The 16075-nt window shown below is 47.7% G+C and overlaps 1 protein-coding gene across 5 annotated transcripts in view; it reads left to right on the plus strand.

Moving 5' to 3' along the window:
* Positions 1 to 239: 239 nt before the first annotated feature.
* Positions 240 to 16075, plus strand: part of LOC122936356 (LIM domain containing preferred translocation partner in lipoma) — a 271804-nt gene continuing 255968 nt past the window's right edge. For 3 of the 5 annotated variants that reach the window (XM_044292514.1, XM_044292513.1, XM_044292518.1), the window contains exon 1: positions 240 to 390. The gene's annotated coding sequence lies outside the window, so the exon portion shown is untranslated. The remainder of the gene's footprint in view (positions 391 to 16075) is intronic. The other 2 variants (XM_044292515.1, XM_044292519.1) reach the window with 2 other exon arrangements.

The raw sequence follows: 16075 nt of genomic DNA on the forward strand, positions 1-16075 counted from the left end.
GCCCCTTGATAAAAGCCCAGGATGCTGAACGCAGGTAGGTACTGTAGCGTAGGTAGGTGTCCTGCACTGTATTGTGCTACTTATAGGGGACACGCTCCAGTTTGGACGTTTCTATTCCCCAGTAGCCGCCCTGTCCTCGGAAATATACGTCTCCAGGGCATACTGTCAGTGACGTGTGACCGTCATTCAGGAGACAGGGAGTGACTGGAAGTGATAGACACAGTCAGGGAACGAAGGGTGGGAAGAGGGCGTGGTCTGGACACGTGATCAGGGAGAAGCCGGGGTCCCTTCCCTGTTTCCGGAAATCCAAGATGGTGACCAGCATGAAGTTTTTCTGCTAACCGGTCAACTTGGAAGTGACACCCGCCGCGGAGACCCCCGGTATCCCAGGTAACAACGAGCGAGCGGTCCTCGTGGCTTCCTGTGGGCCGTGTGCTGAGGAATGCGGCGCAGCGGCCGGAAGACGAGAGATGATAGGTGGTGACGTTGTCACCCAGGGCAGAACTGAGCTCCCACAGTCCACAGGAGCGGGTCTGTGAGCCCACAGCCAATCACATCGCTGCTATCTCTGAAAGCTGTCATCCCATTGGCTGCCATTGCCAAAGCTTCTTACCCACAAAAGTCCCAACTCTCCACCAGTGACCTGAAGCCTCGGGTTCATGTGCTAGTAGCGTTATACTGATTTACAATGCTGTGTAACCCTGAGGGTCCAGGAATCTATTGTGTCAGTGTCATTCAGAAGATTCCAGGACAGAAGGGTAAGGGTCCGTTCACACGTCCGCATCCGTTCCGCAATATCGGGAACGGGTGCAGACCCATTCATTGTCAATGGGGCAGGAATTGATGCGGAAAGCACACTATCTGCTCACCGCATCCGCATTTCCGGAGCGTGGACTGAACGTCTGGGCCGCGGCTCCGCAAAAAAAATAGAACATGTCCTATTCTATGGGGGTGCTGGCTGGGTGTATTGCGGATCCTGCCCCGTTGACTATAATGGGGGGTGGTCCGGAGTTCCGGTTGCAGCACAGCAAACATGCTGAGAGATGGCCGGAATAAAACTACGACACAGTAGTCAGTGTAACGCTGTGCGATCCTGTCAGAGGAGCGGAGGCCAGAACAGACCTCACACTGACACATGCTGCAAGTTCCCCACATTCAGCTCACGCATGTGTTTCTGGCCTTAATGCGAGGCAAGTGGTCTTATCAGCCTTTTTCTCGCTGGCTGTGACGCTCTCCGCTGTGATCGTGGCACAGCCAGGGAGAAGGTGACGCCCAGTGAGAAACCCTGGCGTCTCCTCCTCCCTGTACCGATACTCGCTATTAACATACTGAGCGGGAAAACTGCAGGGGGGCACAGGAGCCATATTTTAAATAAAAACAGGCAGGGTGTCAGCATCAGCGGTGGGTACCCCACAGGCAAAGGTATTTATCTTGAATAAAAAAACAAAACAAGAAAGGTCCTCTTTAACCCCATTATATGCGGAACATGGTTGGGGTCAGTTAATATTAATGTGAGGCGCTTGGAGGTACTAAAGTAATAGCACCCTGTGCCTCACACTAAGGGTCCATTCACATGTCCGCAATTTCGTTCCGCATGTTGCGGAACGGAATTGCGGACCCATACATTTCTATGGGGCAGCACAATGTGCTGCCCGGATCTGGAATTGCGGGTCCGCAATTCTGATCCCGAAAAAAATAGAACATGTCCGATTCTTGTCCGCAATTGCGGACAAGAATAGGCATTTTCTATTAAGTGCCGGCGATGTGCGGGCCGCAAAATGCGGCTCGCACATCGCCGATGTCCGTGTTTTGCAGATCCGTGGATCCGCAAAACGCACACGGACATGTGAATGGACCCTAATACAGGCATATAGAAGTGTCTCCATGAAGCACACACCTGTCACCTGCTGCAGGGACAAACAGCAGAGAGATCCTCCTGGATGTCGTAGGATAAAGGACCTGTGAAGTCATCACCAGTAATAGGTGGATGTTACTAGTCATATGGTGATGACCTCATCACAGGTCCTTTATCCTCTGAGCATCCAGGACCACGGTGAGTGTATGACCAGCCCCCACCCGTCGGGACACTCAGTCGGGACACTCAGCTTCTCCTCTGTGCGGCCGCTGCACTGTGCCCGTAGGCTGACAGTGGGTATGCCAGTGTATGAGGCGCCCTTCTCTCATGGGTTCATTGAGGAAAGATCACAGGTACAGTAGGTTCAGATGTGGGAACACGGGGCTTTTCTGTGGGCGCTAATATATTATGGGTCAGTGTTGCCCATAGCAACAGATCATATCCCTTCCCTGGAGAAAAGACTTTCTGCAGTTCTATTCATCTGAATTCCACAGGCTCCATTCAGATGCATCGGACAGCCGCAGGAATGCTTGCAGCATGTGAATACACCCCAAGGACACTTTTACACCGTCAGTGTTTTTATTTTGAATCAGTTTTTGTAAGCTAAAACCAGGAGTGTACCACCCAACGCGCTGTAAAACGCTCAACCTGTGAAAACCAATGCTTCCCTATGGCCCTGGTTCACACTTGAGCGTTTTACAGCGCGTTTGAACGCGCTGTAAAACGCCCGACGCATAAACAAGTTCTTGAGCTTTTTTTTGGGCGTTTGTCGCGCGTTTTGGCCCATAGACTCATTGGACAACACTGCAGTCAATCACACAAACGCGCGTTTACTATTGCATAAAAATGCGCGTAAAACGCGCGTCTCAGAAACGCTCAGGTGTGAACCCAGGGTAAGTGAAAGACGGAGCGGCGTTAACCAGCGAGCAGACCCTGCTTTTATCCGGCAGCCGCCAGTTTCTGTTTGGGACAGATGAAAGGAATTTGCTAATGTGCTGGTTCCCATTAAATGCATTGCAGAAGAGTCTGGAGGGTCTGGGCGGCTGCTGGTGCATCTGGCTGCCAGGAGGAGAGCCCTGTCTTTAAGGAATGTGCCCGTCTTTTCCTTTTATATCGGACCGCAGCATTCCAGCATTCCGTTTTTGGAACATGAAAGAAGTATTGCGATGTTGCAGTACTTGTGCTCCGTCCTGTTGAGCGTATCCTGGGTGCAGAAAGTCCGCTGTCCTGGACTGTAAAATGCTCTCGTCCAGCTTCCTTGTGTTTTTTTTTTTTTTTTCCCCTGTTCTCTGTAAATCTTCCACTTTTTTCATTCCCGTCTCGCGCTGGCTCCAATCTCCACACTATCATTTACCGTAAAGGTAGGCCTTATCTAAATAAGCAAGCTTATCTGTTCTGCAAAAATTGGAGTAGGGGGGAGACTGATAAAACAAGACCCAAAGTGTCAGGAGGATCAGCACATCTATCACCACTTGGCCTAGAACATTAGGGCATCTGGGTAAATGAGTATAAAATGTAATCTGTCATGTTCTGTGCCGATACCAAGACAATCCTGTTTTTCCTTCAGTAAATGAGCTGGATGGCGGTTTGTCAAAGATGAAGCTAATCATTCTCTTTTGCTATATCCCTTCAGTAATGCCGTTTAGAGTGCTACAGCCGGACTTTTCCGGAATATTTCTTGCTTATCTGTCTGTGTACGTGGCTCAGTATCTAACAACAGTAAGGCCTCCTGCACACGAACGTGTGCGCCCTGTGGTTGTATTGCGGACCGCATTTGCGGATCCACAATACACGGGCACCGTTCCATGTGCATTGCGCATCACCGATGCAGACCCTGTCACTTCAATGGGTCCGCAAATCCAGAGATACGGCACCCTACGGAAGCACTAAGGAGTGCTTCCGTGTGGTTTCGTCCCGTACTTCCGTTCCACAAAAAGATAGAACGTGTCCTATCTTTTTGCGGAACGGCTGCATCGCAGACCCATTAAAGTGAATGGGTCCGCGATCTGCTGCGGCTGCCCCACGGACGGTGTTCATGCATTGCGGCCTGCAGCATGACCACGGGGCGCACACGTTCGTGTGCAGGAGGCCTAAGGCTGAATTCAGATGATATTAAAGGGGTTGTGCAGCCTTATAGCCGTTTATATTGATGACCTCTCCTCAGGATAGGTCATAAATATCTGATCAGCAGTCATCCGAAACCAGCGCCGGCGACCAGCTGTTTGAAGAGGCGGCGCCCCATACGAGCGCTGCTTCCTCTTCATTATTATTGCCCATTGTCTCGGAAGTGCAGTGTAATGACGAATATTCTCTTCATTCACTTGAATGGAGCTAGTACTTGTAGTTATACCATCGCTACAGGGGAGTCAACGCATAGTGTAAGGGCTCACGCACACGACCGCATGCGATCCGTGCCTGTATTGTGGCCCGCAAACAGCGGATCCGCAATATACAGGCACTGGCCGTGTGCGCACCCTATCATGGATCCGGGAGATATGGTGCAATACGGAGGCACGGGTAGGAAGTAGGGTTGTTGCGGGTATCGAAATTTCGATACCCAATCGATACTTTTGTCCCGGTATCGATACGATACCGGGATTTCCGTTTTTTCGATACTGGGCTGCGCTTCTGCGCAGCCTAGTATCTCTGAACATGAGCGCGCTGCTATCGGCGCGCTCATGTTCTCTCAGCAGCACGGGGAGAAGGAAGCTGTCCTCCCTCCCCCCTGTGCTGCTGCCGCTGCCACCAATGAGAAGAGAGGGGGGGAGGAGGGGCGGGCGCACTGCGCCACCAATGAGGATAGAGGGGCGGAGGAGGGGCGGGCGCACTGCGCTACCAAATAGGACTATTCCCATTTCCCACAGAGCGGCGCCCAGCGATGCCCCAGCACTCACCATTAGTCCTGGGCGCCGCTCCGTTCGCCCGCAGTGCCCCATTACTGTCTCCTCTCCTGCTCCACATGCTGCTCATTACTATCGGAGCGATGGGAGGAGACATCAGCTTCACTAGTGGGCGTTCCTTCTCCCTGCGCTGCGATTGGACAGCGCTACAGCCAGGAAGAAGGAACGCCCACTAGTGAAGCTGATGTCTCCTCCCATCGCTCCGATAGTAATCAGCAGCATGTGGAGCAGGAGAGGAGACAGTAATGGGGCACTGCGGGCGAACGGAGTGGCGCCCAGGACTAATGGTGAGTGCTGGGACATCGCTGGGCGCCGCTCTGTATGGCCTGATAGTGAAAGTCAGTCTAACACAATACAGGAGGCGGGTGCCGGCAGCAGAATCGCATTGCCGGCACCCTGCCCCTGACAGGGAGCTGCGATCAGAGGCAGTTAACCCCTCAGGTGCGGCACCTAAGGGGTTAACTGCTGATCTGCCAGTACCCGCCTCCTGTATAAAGGGGTAATTTATCATTGGTGGTTCAGTGTGCCCCTCAACCCCCCATCCCATTAAAATCATTGGTGGCACAGTGCGCCGGCCCCTCTCAACCCCCCAGTATTAAAATCATTGGTGACAGTGGCCACAGGGACCTCTCCCCTCCCCCTCATTGGTGGTGCAGTGGCAGCTTCTGATCGGAGCCCCAGCTGTGTAAGCCTGGGGCTCCGATCAGTTACCATGGCAGCCAGGACGCTACAGAAGCCCTGGTTGCCATGGTAACATCCCTGATGCTGTGTGCACAAGGCACAGAGCAGCAGGGACAGTGTGAAGTCCTGTTCACCCTGATAGAGCTGAATAGGACAAGGGATGAAAGATCCCAGTTTCTAGCCCCTAAGGCTACTTTCACACTTGGGTTCAGAGCGGATCCGTCTGAGACGGATCCGCTCATATAATGCAGACGGTGGATCCGTTCAGAACGGATCCGTCTGCATTATATTGTAAAAATAATTCTAAGTGTGAAAGTAGCCTGAACGGATCCGTCCAGGCTTTTACATTGAAAGTCAATGGGGGACGGATCCGTTTGAAGATTGAGCCATATTGTGTCATCTTCAAACGGATCCGTCCCCATTGACTTCCATTGTAAACATTGTAAGTCTGGACGGATCCGCTTGCCTCCGCACGGCCAGGCGGACACCCGAACGCTGCAAGGAGCGTTCAGGTGTCCACCTGCTGAGCGGAGCGGAGGCTGAACGCCGCCAGACTGATGCATTCTGAGCGGATCCGCATCCACTCAGAATGCATTAGGGCTGGACGGATGCGTTCGGCGCCGCTTGTGAGCCCCTTCAAACGGAGCTCACAAGCGGACACCCGAACGCTAGTGTGAGTAGCCTAAGGGGGGAAATAGTTATTAAATAAAAAGTGTAAAAAAAAACCCTACCAAAATATGAAGTATAAATGACCCCCTTTTCCCAATTTCACATATATAAAATATATAAATAATAAACATATTACATATCGCCACGTCAGAAAAGTCCAAACTATTAAAATATAAAAAAAAATCTAGGTGGTGAACGCCGGAACAGAAAAAAATTTATAAAAACTGCACGATTCGCCATTTTTAAACATGCGGAATGCACGTGGCTTTTTTGGTTTATTTTTTTTCGCGTGGTATCGAATGGTATCGAGTATCGCAATACTTTTTCATGGTATCGAAACCGAATCAAAAATTTGGTATCGCAACAACTCTAGTAGGAAGCACTTTGGAGTGCTTCCGTGGGTCTTTCTGTGCGGTGCGGACTGTCGGATGCACACGGTCGGTGCCTATGCATTGTGGACCACAGCATGGCCATGGTCGGCGCAAGTTCATGTGCATGACCCCTAATGAAGAGTAGGCATGGTACTCATGGTTCTGAGTCTGTGTGATGTTGCATTTAGTTACACAGTGATGATAATAGGAGTGTAGTAGTGGCAGATTCAGATTTTCAGTGTTTTGCTGTTTTTCTTACATGTTTGCTTCAAGGCCTTTCAGTGTATTGGGTTGCACAGGGTCCACTTTCACATATACCTCAGTAAGGCCTCATGCACACGACTGTGCCTTTTTTTGGCGTCCGCAAACCGTGGATCCGCAAAAAACGGAAGCCACCCGTGTGCTTTCTGCAATTTGCTGAACGGGCAGCCCATTGTAAAAATGACTATTCTTGCCCGCAAAACGGACAAGAATAGGACATGTTCTATTTTTATTTTATTTTTTTGCAGGGCCACGGAATGGAGCAACGGATGCAGGGCCACGGAATGGAGCAACCCTGAGTGCTGTCCGCATCTTTTGCGGCCCCATTGAAGTGAATGGGCCCGCACCCAGTTTTTGCGTCTCGGATGCGGACCCGAACAACGGTCATGTGCATGAGGCCTAAGTGTGTGGCATTTATGATCATTGTGGTGCGGTTCAGGTTATGAGGGTATAGTCGGAGCAGAAGCATGAGCCTATAACTACTGCAGATTCCCTGAACGTATAATCTGCCCCTGATGAAATCTGCTGCGTGCCAGAACCAGTAACTCCAGTGTGAAACAGGCCTTAGGTTCCATGCACACAATCGCATCACGGATCCACAGAATATGGATTCCTTCCACATGCATTCAGAATTTTTTCTCACTCTCATCAGTAGAAATGGCTATTGTCCTCCACGGTACAGACCTGAATAGGAGATGTTCCAGAACTTGAGGAACGGTCACACAGATCTGCAAAACACAAGGATGTGTGTATGGCCCCATAGAAATGAGTTCGGTGTGCTGTGTGCAAAAATTGCGGATGGCACATGGATGAAAAAATACGGCCGCGTGCATTACCCCTTATGAAGTAGCATACACTTCCTGGAGTGTATGAGCGCTTATGGTAGTTATTTTGGGTGACTACTAGGTGCTATCCTGTTGAATTTTCCTTCTTAAATTTCCTGCCTCTACAAGTCTCAATGTATCAAGCAGAAAGGTGGTATGCCCTCCGAATTCAGCATTTTTAACCCTTCCCCGTCAAGTGAAACATTACTGCTCTGTAACCTCCTTTACCCATGGTTTGGCTGCATCTTGAATGGCAAAACTTCAGCAACCAGAGGTAAGCCGGGCGTGAGGGAATACCTGCTTTGAAAACAGCCCGGTCATGGGAGGCCAATTGCTTCCATCGAACTCCCTGGATACTAATAACGTGCTAATAAGTATCTGGAGAAATGTTAGTGGTTGTGTGCTTCAAACACAGGGGTAGCAAACCTTTCCACAGCACCTCACTAATGGGTTATAAATAATTCTCTCCCGCTTGGGTTTTACGTCGTGTTCACTTAGTGAGGGCATTGCAGTTTATTCACCTAGCTTAACCTTTGTGGTAGCACATTTTACATCTTTATTGGCCAATTTTCAGCAGGACCTGGCCGTGTGGAGGGGCCTCCCAACTGTTGCCATAATGGTAGGTGTCGGAGAGATAAAGATTGGTCTGGGGTGTCACCTTGCCTGATCGTTTTGTTCTGGTGTCTGGCAGGGGATTGCATGCTTTGGAGGGAAGGGTATTGGCCAAGCCAACATTCAGCCATGTTCCATACATACAGTAATGCAACATTATACAAAGACATTTCTCACATGAGTCCATGATACCATAGTGCATGCCATCTGACATGTTCACGTGTGCATGTGTTACATGTGGATTTCATCCTTTGCTTTGGATGGGTGGTCTCCATAGTGAAATTCTGCATCATACGGTATATAAATATTGGGGCGCCTTTATCCTCATCTGCGCACCAAAAAGTCAGTGTGGTGCACGCTGCTTTAGCACAAAACTTAGTGACTTTTTGAGGTAGTGGAGATCTGCATCAAATGGATCTTCGCTTTGTTGCACGAACCTGCACAGATGTGTCACAGAGAATAACAGGTTAATAACTGCGGTCGATGCATCTAAAGCAAGCAGGGGAGAGATTAAAAGGGTTATTCCCATCTCAGACATTGGGAGCAGATCGCTAGGATATGTCCCCAATGTCTGATAGGTGCCTGCAATGTCCTGGAGGGCGCATGCACATCCACCCTCCATTTATTCCTATGGGAATGCTAAAAATAGCAGAGAGGATTTTCTAAAAGTCCACTGAAATGAATAGGAGATGCACCGAACATGCGCTGCCACCGCTCCATTCACCTCTATGGGGTAAATGGAAATAGCCGAGCCAGCGCATGGCTATTTTCGGTACCTTATAGAAATTAATGGAGGGCAGGCGCACATGTATGGTGCACCCTCCAGGACTTGGCAGGCTCTGTTCAGACCCACACCTATCAGACATTGGGGGCATATCCTAGCGATATGCCCCCAATGGTGGAGATGGAAAAACCCTTTAAAACGGCATAATGCTGGTCTTGAGGGATTTTTGCTGTAGATCTTGCAGAAATGAGACATTAGTGACATGGGATATTGGTGTGAGTGCTGCATAACACATGTTGTGAAGCGCCAACGTTTTTTGGTGATGTTTGAAGTATTTTTTTATTTATTCTTGACTAATATCCTCTTTTAATTTAATCTCCCACCTCCATTCTTTCCTCATGCTTTTTGGGATTGTACCCCGCCTTTGCAGCGGGCCAACCTGACCCTTATGAATCAGTGATCAACTTCCGTTTAACTTCTCCAGTTCTGTGTTCTTACAAAATGCAGATGGTTAAAAATAAAAAGCGCTTTCGCTGGTTTATCTCTGAACATCTGGTTGTATCCAGCCCACATGTCCACATGTCCTTCCTTCCCAATGGGTTTGACTTTTGTATTTGCGGTGGTTTTGTACTAATTTTAGTGGTAGATGCTTCATGAGCATTTTTCTTTTGTACTTTAGCCAGTTTTAGACAATCTATTTTCTTCATGACACTTAATCATGAGGGTTATTTTTTTTTTTCTGGTGACAGTAACTACATGTGCACAATTTTTGAGGGGGTAAGTAGTTTTTTTTTACCAAGTGCAGGTTCAGCCTTCATAAAGACCAAGTGAGCGATGGGAGCCTTGGTAAAACATCTATAAACTTGTCTCTTTCAGGAGGAGTGATAGAGATTACAGGATGGGAAAAATAAAAAATCCAATTACTCAATTCTATCATTTCATGACACAATGAATCCTGTGTAAGCGCAGTATAAAATGACAGCATATGTCACAGGACCACGTGTGAGGCCCGCTTCGCACATATTAGGCTGCTTTCATATCTGCTTTTTTGCTGTCCGGTTTTGAGATCAGGTAGGGAGGGGATCTCAAAACTGCAGCAAAACATATCAGTTTGAATTATACAATCGGTTGCATCCATTCAAAACGAATCTGGTTGTATTATATCGAAACTGAACATGCTGGATCCCTCCTATTTATTTATTTATTTATTTTTTTCCAAAAAAACGGATCCGGCACCATTGACTTACATGGTTTTTGGTGTCAGATCCGGAAGTTCAGTTTCCTATGCCGCACACAGAAAAACGCTACTTTGTAGAGCTGTTTTATGTCTGGCATGGGAAAGCAATAAACTGCAACATAATGCATTCTGGTGCACTCTGTTCTGGTTTGTTCAGTTTTGTCCGCATTGACAATGAATGGGGACAAAACTAACGCGTTTTTCTCCGTTTTTGAGGTCTGCTGCCGAATCTCAATACCGGAAAGGAAAACGCAGATGTGAAAGTAGCCTTTGTTGGGTCTGGCCATCTACTTCAGGTCGGGAGCCGGCATCTATACACTGATAGCAGTGGACAGAAAAGCTGAGCGTGCAGCGTTTTTCTGGCTGGTTCTGCATCGGATGTATGAAAAAACTATGGGATCAGTTCTGGCTTCAGTTCCTCCAGCTTTTTCTGCTTCACTCTGGAGGGGAATGGAACCAAATCACCTGCTATATAAAGGGGCCCTAAATTTGGAAGCAAAAAAAATGAATATGCTTCATGCAGCTTTGGTTTTGCAGTCACAGAAAATGTAACATTGTTTATAAAAGTGTAACGGTTACATCAAAATAATTTGGGAAATAATCAGTTTTTAGCAGGGTCTCCCTGCCTCCTTCTCAAAATAAGTAATCTTACCTGCTCCGGTCCTCTACTGTGTGCATGTTCTGGTCCCTGCAGTGATGACATCCAGTGCACCATGGGCATTGCCAAAAGCACCACTGAAGCCAGACACTGGCTGCAGCAGAGCATGTAACCATGCCTGTGCTGTGCCTTATGTCAGCATTGCGAGGACTGGAGTGGTGGGGAGGATGTAAATGTAAGTCTTCTGTTTAGAGCGGCAGGCTGTGGGCACTTGCTAAAAACTGATTGTTCCCCAGGAACCCCTTTTAAAGCCTCATTCACACGTCAGTGATTTTCCGTCAGTGATTGTGAGCCAAAACCAGGAGTGGAGACTGCACAGACCTAAGGAAAAAGGGAAAGACCTGCACCTGACTGTGAATGAGGCATAAGACAGCGACATATGCTATCCTGTCAGACCAGTCACAATAATGGAGTCATTTTCTGTAGTAACTTTACGCTCTCCAGACTGTATCAAGCAGGTCATACAGAAATCACCTTTCCCATTTTTATTAATATGTTTGCTTCTATGGTTTATTAAAATGTGCTAACCAAACCAGTAATTTGCAGACAAAGTTGCACTGTTGTGATCATTACTTTATGGAAATTGGGTTGTAAATTGCTTGTTTGGACAGTGATTGCCGGCTGGTGCGTGGGATTTCTTGTTGTGTCCTGTGGAGACTCTGTGCCTTTCTCCTCTCGGGTATAATTTCATGAAACTTACACGCTGTTGGTTTCAATTTTGCAGACATTTCTTTTAGGTTTCCTTACTTGAGGCTGTGCCTGATATTTGCATTTTTATAGCAGTTTATTTGCTGGGTCCTCTTTTGTCTTCAAGTTCAAAATACCTCGACTTTAAAGGGACACTGACAGGCCCAATAAGCATATTTAGCTATATATATGACTGCACAGGTCACAAGTATACCCCCTGTCCAGCTTATAAATACAGTGAACTGATGTTTTATAACCTGATAGAATCGTCTTCTTTCTGCCCAAGGAGCGGCGTTTCAGTTCACTTGCGCCCAGCCAGCCTCGCCTCAACCACTGTTTTGAAGTGCCGCCCAGCTCATCAATATTCACTTCACTGGGCGGCTTCTGCTGTCCCCGACCTTCCGAGATCCGGCGCATGCCCAATAGAAAGCTATCGGCATCGGACTCCATTTCAGCTTCAGCGCATGTGCCCGGTACCCTCACTGGCAGGGATCGCATAGTACCTGCGTCCCCTCTGCTTCTTTGAGGCCACTTCAGCCTCTGCTTTCTGCGCTTGCGCCCGGCACTCTTCTAAGCAGCGCGTCAGAGCGCTGCTCTCAAACACATCTGAAGCCGCCCAGCGAAGTGAATATTGATGAGCTGGGCGGCCCTTCAAAACGGCGGTTGGGGCAAGGCTACTGCAGGCAGCATGTTATAGAGCAGGAGGAGCTGAGCAGTCTGATGTATACAGGTGGTTTATGGGAAAAGATTCAGTATAACTTGTATTTCTTTCATTTAGAATTGTGCACATTCTGGACCTTGAAGTCCAGGAGCCGGTCCTATCAGTGATTGACGGCCTTCCCTCTATTACTGTGTATACAGAGCTAGCTGCCAATCACTGATAGGACGGGCTCCTTGACTTCAAAGCCCAGAAGGAGAAGGAATTTACATGTATAAATTACGTTAGGCCTCTTGCACACGAACATGTGCTGGCCGTGCCCGTGCTGCGAACCACAAATTGCGGTCCGCAATGCACGGGCACCGACCCTGGGCCAGCCACATGCGGATCACATCACCAATTCACTTGAATGGGACCGTGATCCGCCCGTTTCGCAAAAAGATAGAACTTGTTTTTTGTTTGTTTTTTTGCAGAATGGAAGCACGGAATGGAACCCTACGAAAGCACTCCGCTGTGTGCAAGAGGCCTTATACTGAATCTTTTCTGATAAAACAATATATTAATCTGCTCAGCTCCTCCTGCTCTATAACATGATACTGGTAGATTACCCTACACTTTCATAGTCGCAGGTTCCCTTTAAAATCCCTTTGACATAATTAATTAATTACATGCTACATATATATTTATTAAGATGCTATCGTTTTGCACATTTATTACAAATAAGTGTGACATTATTAAATATAAAACAAAAGACCTCCATTTTGTCTGCTAACATTGCTTTCTGCACTTGCCTAGGTAACAGAGAGAGAATAAGGATGCTATTTATAAATGAGATAAAGCCATGGACTCTCGTGTACAAAAACCTCACTGATCACACAGCGCCGTGAAGTCAGTCAGCCAAAGTTCCTACTCCTGTATTTTATCACAATCCAGGGGCTCATGCACACGACCGTATTCGTTTTGTAGTTCGCAATACGCTGATCCTGACCGTGCGCGTGCTGCCATTTCCTTTTTCACTTCAACAGAAATGTCCTATCCTTGTCTGAAAAATGGACAAGAATAAGACCTGTTCTGTCTCATTTCAGCAAATTACATTTAACATGTAGACAACCTTAATACGAGGCACTTACTAATGTATTGTTGTTGTCCATATTCCCTCCTTTGCTGGCTTGATTCATTTTTCCATCATATTTTTCCATTACTCGTATCCTAGGTTTATGACCACCCTGCAATCCAGCAGCAGTGGTCGTGAGTACACACTATAGGAAAAAGCGCTGGCCTATACGCACTCTCGCAGTCTGGACCACCAAAGAGGTCAGTATTTTTTCCTATAATGTGTAAACGCTGCCATCGCTGCTGGATTGCAGGGGTGGTCTTAACCCCACAATACATTAGGGAAGGGAAGTTGTCCCGTATTCCATATAGAAGAATGGATCGGCACTCACTTGTTGTGGAATAAATGCTTCTTTTTTTTTTATTGTGACGCGTTTTTGGATAGGTCATCAGTATTTGATTGGTGGGGGACCGACATCTGAGACCCTCGCCGATCAGCTGTTTTGAGAAGGCATCAACGCTCCTGTGAGCACCACTGGCTTCTTGTATCTTACCAAGCAAATTGCCGTACATTGTATAGCAGCTGTGCTTGATATCGCAGCTTGAATGGGGTTGAGCTGCGCCTAGGCCACATGTATGATGAACCTGACATCACTAGGAAAAGCAGAGAGAAGGCCACGGCGCTCTCAGGATAGCCAGTACCTTCTCAAACCTCTGATTAGCAGGGACCCCCCACAAGCAAGTGCGGCTGCAATGCATTTTTCACTGATGGTTACTAAGAGATGTTTGTAAACCTTCGATTTTTATTTTTATCATGTGTGTGAAAAACGCATCAAAATGCATTGCACCCCCGCAGAAAAAAACTTAACGCAATTGCAGACAAAACTGACTAAACTTGCTTGCAAAATAGTGCGAGTTTCACTGAACGCATCCAGAGCCAATCCGTCACACTTGTGTGAAAGAGGTCTGGAATGTACTGGATAACACTGACATAATACTGTCAGTGTTATCCAGTACATTCCAGAACTGTAAGGCCCCTTTCACACGGGCGAGTATTCCGCGCGGATGCGATGCGTGAGTTGAACGCATTGCACCCGCACTGAATACCGACCCATTCAATTCTATGGGGCTGTGCACATGAGCGGTGATTTTCACACATCACTTGTGCGTTGCGTGAAAATCGCAGCATGCTCTATATTCTGCGTTTTTCACGTAACGCAGGCCCCATAGAAATGAATAGGGTTGCGTAAAAAATCGCAAGCATCCGTAAGCAAGCATCACGCACGGTTGCTAGGAGACGATCGGGATGGAGACCCGATCGTTATTATTTCCCCTTATAACATGGTTATAAGGGAAAATAATAGCATTCTGAATACAGAATGCATAGTAAAATAGTGCTGGAGGGGTTAAAATATTTTTATTTTTTTTACTCCCCTTCCACTTGTTCGCGTAGCCGGCATCTCTTCTGTCTCTAACTATGAGCAATAGGACCTTTGATGTCACTGCGTTCATCACATGGTCCATCACCGCTTGTGAGAGCCTTCAAACAGAACTTACAAGCGGAGCCCCGAACGCTAGTGTGAAAGTAGCCTTAAACGCTCGTTCATCCGAAGAATTCATTGTTCCAACATCATATCAATACTTTATTTCTAGGCAGTAGATTGTACTGCGTGAACAACAGTCTACTGCCAAAAGACAATGAATCTGTATGAAGATGAATTATGGCAGTAGCAGTAGAGGTGATCACTGCACGTGAATGCAGCTCTTTAGCTCCACTTACGAGCAGGCAATTATTGGGAAGGAACAGTTCCTTCCCAATAATTGCCTGTTCACTCTGTGCCTGTAAATACGGTACACCTTTAGATTGAATAAAAAGAGAGGTTTTGTCCAGCTTGTCTTTGTGGTAATCCAAAAGGCTCTTTATTCAATCATCAATAAAACCTTTAGATTGATAGAACATAAAATATATTTATGATCATTTCTAAACTTTTTCAAAATTTTTATGTAAGTTAATAAATTACACTAATTAATAATTGGTAATATTTTTATTACGCTGGAGTAAAGCCTCATGCAGACGTCCGTGAAACACTGTTCATGAGATACCGGACTGGCATTACAGGAGCGCATGGCGTCATAGCAACCAATGACGCCGTGTGCTCCTGCAATGCCGGTCCGGTATCTCACGGACCGTGTTCCATGGACGTCTGCATGAGGCTTAACAGTTGGTACTTTTCTTGCAGCTCTGACTCCACCCAAAACCAGCTTCGACTGACTTCACAACTCCGACTCCACAGCCCTGCTATCGCAGCTATAAGAAACAGACTGAGGCCCCTTTCACGTAGTTTAGTGTTTCACATTATTATTTTGGCTTCCTAAAAAAGAAATCCATAGAAACTATAAACTCCCCCCCCCCCCCCCCCCAAGGCCCCATGCACACGGCCGTGTTTCACAGCCGTGTGCGGGCCGTGGAACCGCGGCCTGGATCCCTCCTGAGAGCAGGAGCGCACAGCGTCACTGGTTGCTATGACGCCGTGCGCTCCCTGCTGCCGGCACAGTACAGTAATACACTGGTATAGATCATACCAGTGTATTGCTGTATAGCGGCGGCAGCAGGGAGCGCACGGCGTCATAGCAACCAGTGACGCTGTGCTCTCCTGCTCTCAGGAGGGATCCAGGCCGCGGTTCCACGGCCCGCACACGGCTGTGAAACACGGCCGTGTGCATGGGGCCTAAAGCGTATGTGGTATTAAAGGGAACCTGTCACCGGGATTTGGGGTATAGAGCTGAGGACATGGGTTGCTAGATCGCCACTAGCACATCCGCAATACCCAGTCCCCATAGCTCTGTGTGCTTTTATTGTGTAAAAAAAAAACCGATTTTATACA

This window comes from Bufo gargarizans, chromosome 4 (genome assembly GCF_014858855.1).
Source record: "Bufo gargarizans isolate SCDJY-AF-19 chromosome 4, ASM1485885v1, whole genome shotgun sequence".
NCBI lineage: Eukaryota > Metazoa > Chordata > Amphibia > Anura > Bufonidae > Bufo > Bufo gargarizans.